Source organism: Rhinoderma darwinii, unplaced genomic scaffold (genome assembly GCF_050947455.1).
Source record: "Rhinoderma darwinii isolate aRhiDar2 unplaced genomic scaffold, aRhiDar2.hap1 Scaffold_2002, whole genome shotgun sequence".
Taxonomy (NCBI): Eukaryota; Metazoa; Chordata; class Amphibia; order Anura; family Rhinodermatidae; genus Rhinoderma; species Rhinoderma darwinii.
In genome coordinates, this window is record NW_027462360.1 from 25520 (window position 1) to 35714 (window position 10195).

The 10195-nt window shown below is 39.0% G+C and overlaps 1 long non-coding RNA gene across 1 annotated transcript in view; it reads right to left on the reverse strand.

Annotated features, from left to right (window-relative positions):
• Positions 1-9712, reverse strand: part of LOC142701111 (uncharacterized) — a 29797-nt gene extending 20085 nt beyond the window's left edge. The window contains exons 1-7 of the long non-coding RNA XR_012866834.1: positions 9622-9712; positions 8446-8546; positions 6179-6241; positions 4866-4976; positions 3690-3790; positions 1423-1485; positions 110-220 (exon numbers count right to left, since the gene is read on the reverse strand). This is a non-coding gene — a long non-coding RNA (uncharacterized LOC142701111). The remainder of the gene's footprint in view (positions 1-109; positions 221-1422; positions 1486-3689; positions 3791-4865; positions 4977-6178; positions 6242-8445; positions 8547-9621) is intronic.
• Between the last annotated feature and the right edge of the window lie 483 nt (positions 9713-10195).

Here is a 10195-nt window from a genome sequence, read left to right on the forward strand (position 1 = left end):
AAATACATCATCTTAAAAATTAAAGTAAAATACTTTGACACTTATATGACTATGCACATCAATTATGTCTAAGTAATTGTTTGATTTCTAGAAAACAAATAATACTCACCAATTTTATATGCACCATCGTCTATAAGATAGCCATCTGGACAATAGTGAATAGGCAAAATGACAGCATCTTCTGTCGATATAGTCTCCACTCCATACAACAAAATACCATCTGAAATACACAATACACTTATGTTAGGTTGAACCTACATAACCCTACATTCTCAATCATGATACTAACGCAGCTACTAGTTGAGAGTACGCAAGTGAAAATACAAAAAACAGAATGGGCAGCAACCATTCCTACTTCCGGCTTGCGTTCCAAAGGGATAACAACAGTGGAACGCACTCAGCAATTAGCTGTATCATACAGACCAGGATAAAAACGAGACAACGCGCGCCATTCAAAAACAGACACCACTGCCAAGACTAAGGATGCAGCAGCATCCGAAACGCGTAGGCTTTTGAGGACACTACCGCCCGCTTACCCTCACATCAGGACTATTCTTCTGGACTATTTTAATTGAATACTATTAAACTTGGAAACCTGCTTCCATTTTAACTACTTTACACAGCGCTGGAACAACTCTTTCCTCTTCTTCCGTACTTCAACGTGTGCCGACACGGGATTCCGGGCGCTGCTGAGACACACTCCCGTAGTGTCAGGTGAGCTGGAGGATTCCTCCCCCCTCTTCTTCTATTTTTGTGATACCATCGGCCTTTTCCTACGAGCTCCCTAATTTGTCATGTTCTAATACAGAACACCGGAGGGTCCACAACAGATGTGTGCATCGTAAGCGTGACTTTGTATAGATTTTCTAACATAACAAGGGTCTAGACAACTAAACAAAAATCAATTATACCACTGAAACGAAGACTTTGGTTTTGGTTTTGTATTGTGAATTGCATTGTTTTTAAATTCACCACATTTTGCATCAGTGTCCTGGAGAACATTTCTTGGCCTTAACATGACGCATCAATCTGCCAACATGCCCCCTGGGGTTCAAATGTCTCGCTCTGAACTAGCTGAAAAAGTCTTTGGCAATCAAGATAATCACATCGGAAACAATCTAGAACTCGAAGATTTATTTCATACTCTAGAAAAGCACCTCGCACAACAGGCCAAAATTTGGTGGGACCTTACAACCTTAAAGAATTACATCGCAAAAGATATGATACCTAGAGGTCTACGCCTCAGGAAAACTCCAACTTTCATCTACACGGAAGAATTTCTAAAGGAATGGAACCAGACCCTCTCCACATGTTCCATGAACTTGATGAAACTAATTACTAAACAAGAGGAGATTAAACTATCCGAATTAGACATCAATATCACTGATATTAGAAAATCAATTGATGTTTATTCTGACTCACCTTCCTTTTCTTTTCTTCAAATCCGTACAACGACTGCTATTGATAAATTAGATCAATCCATTGCTGAAACGAAAAAAAGCAAGTTCCAACGAGATATGAGAGATTATACGCATAACGAAATTTACAATTGGAGTCAGAGAACAAGAAACTACACAAGACCTAGACCCATTCTCAAAAAACGGAACCAATACCGCAACCAATACAGGGATTTACCGAACAGAGTGAGTTTCAGCTCCACAGAACCAGACTCCGCTGACGGCCTGTCAGAAGATGATAATTCAAGGACTCGCCCACACTCTACCCAGAGAACACAAAACCAAAGTTATCAGTCAAAAAACGAGGTAGGAGGGGGGGCAGGAAGCACAAATCGAATAAATCAAGATTTCAACCGTTGTCTGCGCCCCCGGAAATTCCAACAGTACTAGAATTGAACGTCACCAACTTATCCTCCTGCACTCTAACCACGGCACAAACTGAAGTTTTATCCTTGGGTCTTAATTTTGCTCCAAAAAACAATTTCAACCTATTTAATACGCTACTGGACATTAATAAATTTATTCGTAATTTAACTGTGAAAAAACATTTCCTTAGGCAGGAGACCCTCCCTCTGGATGAGGTTCCAACTTCATCTCCCCCTACCACATCTGTTGAAGAGTGCGTCCTTCCAGCTCATCCGCCACCTAGTCTCGAACAATTCTCTTTTCAAGAACTTACCACCTTAGCAGCTCTGGATCACCTGCGTACGGAAACCTCTAATCAAACGATGACCACAGCCCCAAATTTTCGTACTTCCAACCCCAAGTTCTACCCAACGAACTCTAGAACTGACTCGATGGACCGTTTCCAAACGGTAATGGAAAAAGAATTACAAAACCTGGCGGACAGCCTCAAATCCCAATACCCAACAACAAATATGACGATCCAACACAAACAAGCGGTTAAGTCTTTACATGACAACAAAGACATAGTGATAAAAATGGCAGATAAAGGAGGCAGTGTTACTGTAATGAATAAGAACGATTATAAACAATCCATTACCAACCTGCTAAGTGACAAAACAACCTATAAAATACTGGAGAACAACCCAGTAGACAACATAAAAAATCGCATGAACAAACTCTTAAAAGATGGCCAACGAGGAGGTTTCATAAATAAAAAACAAGCCGAATTTATTCTTGTTGATCAACCTATTACGCCAATTTTTCATGCGCTTCCAAAAACCCACAAGCTAATCTTTCCACCACCAATGAGACCCATTGTCTCAGGTATAGGTTCAATTTTGGAACGATTGTCGGAATGGTTAGATACATTACTGCAACCATTAGCACAAACAGCCCCTGGATTTTTAAAGGATACTAAAAATGTCCTTAATTCACTATGCCATAAAAAATGGGAGAAAAATTACACTTGGCTCACGTGTGACGTCGTGTCCTTATACACTTCTATTCCGCATCACATTGCTTATGCCGCTCTTGACTACCATTTAACCAAACACAGTTTGTATGATAAAAACTTCCAAGTATTCATTCTGGAAGTACTCATGTTTCTAATGACTAATAATTACTTTCAATTTGACACAAAATATTACCTCCAACTCAAGGGCGTATCCATGGGAGCCAAGTTTTCTCCATCGATAGCCAATTTAGTCATGTCCTGGTGGGAACAGTCCTACATCTTTTCTACCGATAATACATACGGCCACTGCATTGAATGGTATGGGAGGTATATTGACGATATTTTACTAATCTGGAAAGGAGACACTGACACTATCCCGGCTTTTGTAGAAACCCTCAATCAAAATCACTGCAATCTTAAATTTACTTACAAATTTGATAACACCAATATCATATTTTTAGATCTTGAATTAAACGGAAAAGAAGGGCAAATAATCTCTACCCAGACTCACCGAAAACCTACCTCCTCAAATAATATCCTTCATGCAAGAAGCAATCATTCAATACAGACCATAAAGGCCATACCAGTGGGTGAGTTGCATCGTGCCAAAAGGAATTGCACCTCCCACAGTCAGTTTGAAGTTGAACAAAAGGAAATCAAAACTAGACTTAGAGCAAGAGGTTATCCCACATGGTCACTCAATAGAGCAAGTGAAATCATGACCAAAATACCTAGAACTGATTTACTCGCATATAATAACAAACATACCAAAACAAGTCCTAAAATTCAATCTAAAGACAACCAACCTACTTTAATCTTACAACAGAGTAACCAGTTTATGCAAATCAAAAAATTAGTCACCAACAACTTACCTATCCTCCAAGAAGATGACGGTCTACGTTCCATCTTGGCCGAAGGTTGTCGTATCGTGGCAAGAAAGGCACCCTCCTTGGGCAGCGTGTTGTCTCCGTCACTGTTCACACCAAACGAAAATGTTAAAACAACATGGCTAGAAACAAAAGGCTTCTACAGATGTGGGCAACATCCATGCAAGACTTGCTCCTTTGCCCATCCAACTAAAACATTCAGCAACTCTACACAAACAGATACATACAGCATCCAGAATTATATCAATTGTAACAGCGAATCCGTAATTTACGTCATAGAATGTATTGAATGTCAACTTAAATACGTGGGTTGTACAAACAGAAAACTGAAAACAAGAATTCTAGAACACCTTAGTTACGTGAGAAATATTAATATCACTAACATCTCCAATGTATCAAAACATTTTATTGTACAACACAACCGTAACACAAAAAATTTACGTTGCTACGCTATTGAAAAAATCTACCCCCCAAAAAGGGGAGGCGACCTCAAACATAAAACCCACCTTAGGGAGGCATTTTGGATTTACAGATTAAAAACTAGATATCCAGATGGCCTAAACCTCAGAAAAGATCTAATGTTTCAGTATTAATAATAGACCTCTGAGCCTCCCATCGTGGTTACCAAGACCAAGAAGAAAAATAATAATAACCATACCAATAAAAATTTCATAAAAATAATCCATTTATTGGAGATCATCCAATACCATGGTACTCCAGGACTCCCTTCCCCGCATATTTACAGCCTGTACATGCATAACATGTGCTTTTTGCCATGTACATTACTGTTCATATCTTTTAAACCACTTTTTCGTTAGTCACAATCACTAATTAGGTTTTTAATTAATTTAATTAATTTTTTGTTCCAGTTGTCCTACCCTCACTTCCTTCCCTGGTCACATCCTCATTATCAAAAGTAAGCGCCCGTCTCTGTCCTTCGTTAATCCATAAGAGAACATTGACTATACCTCTTTAACTACACTGTCTAATGTTACACTCAATATTGCCAACATATAACAACAAATAACAGCGTACTATCTACTGACAGTATAAAATACATCATCTTAAAAATTAAAGTAAAATACTTTGACACTTATATGACTATGCACATCAATTATGTCTAAGTAATTGTTTGATTTCTAGAAAACAAATAATACTCACCAATTTTATATGCACCATCGTCTATAAGATAGCCATCTGGACAATAGTGAATAGGCAAAATGACAGCATCTTCTGTCGATATAGTCTCCACTCCATACAACAAAATACCATCTGAAATACACAATACACTTATGTTAGGTTGAACCTACATAACCCTACATTCTCAATCATGATACTAACGCAGCTACTAGTTGAGAGTACGCAAGTGAAAATACAAAAAACAGAATGGGCAGCAACCATTCCTACTTCCGGCTTGCGTTCCAAAGGGATAACAACAGTGGAACGCACTCAGCAATTAGCTGTATCATACAGACCAGGATAAAAACGAGACAACGCGCGCCATTCAAAAACAGACACCACTGCCAAGACTAAGGATGCAGCAGCATCCGAAACGCGTAGGCTTTTGAGGACACTACCGCCCGCTTACCCTCACATCAGGACTATTCTTCTGGACTATTTTAATTGAATACTATTAAACTTGGAAACCTGCTTCCATTTTAACTACTTTACACAGCGCTGGAACAACTCTTTCCTCTTCTTCCGTACTTCAACGTGTGCCGACACGGGATTCCGGGCGCTGCTGAGACACACTCCCGTAGTGTCAGGTGAGCTGGAGGATTCCTCCCCCCTCTTCTTCTATTTTTGTGATACCATCGGCCTTTTCCTACGAGCTCCCTAATTTGTCATGTTCTAATACAGAACACCGGAGGGTCCACAACAGATGTGTGCATCGTAAGCGTGACTTTGTATAGATTTTCTAACATAACAAGGGTCTAGACAACTAAACAAAAATCAATTATACCACTGAAACGAAGACTTTGGTTTTGGTTTTGTATTGTGAATTGCATTGTTTTTAAATTCACCACATTTTGCATCAGTGTCCTGGAGAACATTTCTTGGCCTTAACATGACGCATCAATCTGCCAACATGCCCCCTGGGGTTCAAATGTCTCGCTCTGAACTAGCTGAAAAAGTCTTTGGCAATCAAGATAATCACATCGGAAACAATCTAGAACTCGAAGATTTATTTCATACTCTAGAAAAGCACCTCGCACAACAGGCCAAAATTTGGTGGGACCTTACAACCTTAAAGAATTACATCGCAAAAGATATGATACCTAGAGGTCTACGCCTCAGGAAAACTCCAACTTTCATCTACACGGAAGAATTTCTAAAGGAATGGAACCAGACCCTCTCCACATGTTCCATGAACTTGATGAAACTAATTACTAAACAAGAGGAGATTAAACTATCCGAATTAGACATCAATATCACTGATATTAGAAAATCAATTGATGTTTATTCTGACTCACCTTCCTTTTCTTTTCTTCAAATCCGTACAACGACTGCTATTGATAAATTAGATCAATCCATTGCTGAAACGAAAAAAAGCAAGTTCCAACGAGATATGAGAGATTATACGCATAACGAAATTTACAATTGGAGTCAGAGAACAAGAAACTACACAAGACCTAGACCCATTCTCAAAAAACGGAACCAATACCGCAACCAATACAGGGATTTACCGAACAGAGTGAGTTTCAGCTCCACAGAACCAGACTCCGCTGACGGCCTGTCAGAAGATGATAATTCAAGGACTCGCCCACACTCTACCCAGAGAACACAAAACCAAAGTTATCAGTCAAAAAACGAGGTAGGAGGGGGGGCAGGAAGCACAAATCGAATAAATCAAGATTTCAACCGTTGTCTGCGCCCCCGGAAATTCCAACAGTACTAGAATTGAACGTCACCAACTTATCCTCCTGCACTCTAACCACGGCACAAACTGAAGTTTTATCCTTGGGTCTTAATTTTGCTCCAAAAAACAATTTCAACCTATTTAATACGCTACTGGACATTAATAAATTTATTCGTAATTTAACTGTGAAAAAACATTTCCTTAGGCAGGAGACCCTCCCTCTGGATGAGGTTCCAACTTCATCTCCCCCTACCACATCTGTTGAAGAGTGCGTCCTTCCAGCTCATCCGCCACCTAGTCTCGAACAATTCTCTTTTCAAGAACTTACCACCTTAGCAGCTCTGGATCACCTGCGTACGGAAACCTCTAATCAAACGATGACCACAGCCCCAAATTTTCGTACTTCCAACCCCAAGTTCTACCCAACGAACTCTAGAACTGACTCGATGGACCGTTTCCAAACGGTAATGGAAAAAGAATTACAAAACCTGGCGGACAGCCTCAAATCCCAATACCCAACAACAAATATGACGATCCAACACAAACAAGCGGTTAAGTCTTTACATGACAACAAAGACATAGTGATAAAAATGGCAGATAAAGGAGGCAGTGTTACTGTAATGAATAAGAACGATTATAAACAATCCATTACCAACCTGCTAAGTGACAAAACAACCTATAAAATACTGGAGAACAACCCAGTAGACAACATAAAAAATCGCATGAACAAACTCTTAAAAGATGGCCAACGAGGAGGTTTCATAAATAAAAAACAAGCCGAATTTATTCTTGTTGATCAACCTATTACGCCAATTTTTCATGCGCTTCCAAAAACCCACAAGCTAATCTTTCCACCACCAATGAGACCCATTGTCTCAGGTATAGGTTCAATTTTGGAACGATTGTCGGAATGGTTAGATACATTACTGCAACCATTAGCACAAACAGCCCCTGGATTTTTAAAGGATACTAAAAATGTCCTTAATTCACTATGCCATAAAAAATGGGAGAAAAATTACACTTGGCTCACGTGTGACGTCGTGTCCTTATACACTTCTATTCCGCATCACATTGCTTATGCCGCTCTTGACTACCATTTAACCAAACACAGTTTGTATGATAAAAACTTCCAAGTATTCATTCTGGAAGTACTCATGTTTCTAATGACTAATAATTACTTTCAATTTGACACAAAATATTACCTCCAACTCAAGGGCGTATCCATGGGAGCCAAGTTTTCTCCATCGATAGCCAATTTAGTCATGTCCTGGTGGGAACAGTCCTACATCTTTTCTACCGATAATACATACGGCCACTGCATTGAATGGTATGGGAGGTATATTGACGATATTTTACTAATCTGGAAAGGAGACACTGACACTATCCCGGCTTTTGTAGAAACCCTCAATCAAAATCACTGCAATCTTAAATTTACTTACAAATTTGATAACACCAATATCATATTTTTAGATCTTGAATTAAACGGAAAAGAAGGGCAAATAATCTCTACCCAGACTCACCGAAAACCTACCTCCTCAAATAATATCCTTCATGCAAGAAGCAATCATTCAATACAGACCATAAAGGCCATACCAGTGGGTGAGTTGCATCGTGCCAAAAGGAATTGCACCTCCCACAGTCAGTTTGAAGTTGAACAAAAGGAAATCAAAACTAGACTTAGAGCAAGAGGTTATCCCACATGGTCACTCAATAGAGCAAGTGAAATCATGACCAAAATACCTAGAACTGATTTACTCGCATATAATAACAAACATACCAAAACAAGTCCTAAAATTCAATCTAAAGACAACCAACCTACTTTAATCTTACAACAGAGTAACCAGTTTATGCAAATCAAAAAATTAGTCACCAACAACTTACCTATCCTCCAAGAAGATGACGGTCTACGTTCCATCTTGGCCGAAGGTTGTCGTATCGTGGCAAGAAAGGCACCCTCCTTGGGCAGCGTGTTGTCTCCGTCACTGTTCACACCAAACGAAAATGTTAAAACAACATGGCTAGAAACAAAAGGCTTCTACAGATGTGGGCAACATCCATGCAAGACTTGCTCCTTTGCCCATCCAACTAAAACATTCAGCAACTCTACACAAACAGATACATACAGCATCCAGAATTATATCAATTGTAACAGCGAATCCGTAATTTACGTCATAGAATGTATTGAATGTCAACTTAAATACGTGGGTTGTACAAACAGAAAACTGAAAACAAGAATTCTAGAACACCTTAGTTACGTGAGAAATATTAATATCACTAACATCTCCAATGTATCAAAACATTTTATTGTACAACACAACCGTAACACAAAAAATTTACGTTGCTACGCTATTGAAAAAATCTACCCCCCAAAAAGGGGAGGCGACCTCAAACATAAAACCCACCTTAGGGAGGCATTTTGGATTTACAGATTAAAAACTAGATATCCAGATGGCCTAAACCTCAGAAAAGATCTAATGTTTCAGTATTAATAATAGACCTCTGAGCCTCCCATCGTGGTTACCAAGACCAAGAAGAAAAATAATAATAACCATACCAATAAAAATTTCATAAAAATAATCCATTTATTGGAGATCATCCAATACCATGGTACTCCAGGACTCCCTTCCCCGCATATTTACAGCCTGTACATGCATAACATGTGCTTTTTGCCATGTACATTACTGTTCATATCTTTTAAACCACTTTTTCGTTAGTCACAATCACTAATTAGGTTTTTAATTAATTTAATTAATTTTTTGTTCCAGTTGTCCTACCCTCACTTCCTTCCCTGGTCACATCCTCATTATCAAAAGTAAGCGCCCGTCTCTGTCCTTCGTTAATCCATAAGAGAACATTGACTATACCTCTTTAACTACACTGTCTAATGTTACACTCAATATTGCCAACATATAACAACAAATAACAGCGTACTATCTACTGACAGTATAAAATACATCATCTTAAAAATTAAAGTAAAATACTTTGACACTTATATGACTATGCACATCAATTATGTCTAAGTAATTGTTTGATTTCTAGAAAACAAATAATACTCACCAATTTTATATGCACCATCGTCTATAAGATAGCCATCTGGACAATAGTGAATAGGCAAAATGACAGCATCTTCCGTCGATATAGTCTCCACTCCATACAACAAAATACCATCTGAAATACACAATACACTTATGTTAGGTTGAACCTACATAACCCTACATTCTCAATCATGATACTAACGCAGCTACTAGTTGAGAGTACGCAAGTGAAAATACAAAAAACAGAATGGGCAGCAACCATTCCTACTTCCGGCTTGCGTTCCAAAGGGATAACAACAGTGGAACGCACTCAGCAATTAGCTGTATCATACAGACCAGGATAAAAACGAGACAACGCGCGCCATTCAAAAACAGACACCACTGCCAAGACTAAGGATGCAGCAGCATCCGAAACGCGTAGGCTTTTGAGGACACTACCGCCCGCTTACCCTCACATCAGGACTATTCTTCTGGACTATTTTAATTGAATACTATTAAACTTGGAAACCTGCTTCCATTTTAACTACTTTACACAGCGCTGGAACAACTCTTTCCTCTTCTTCACCACTCTTGTTGCTCGTGGTGTTGCCGTGGGC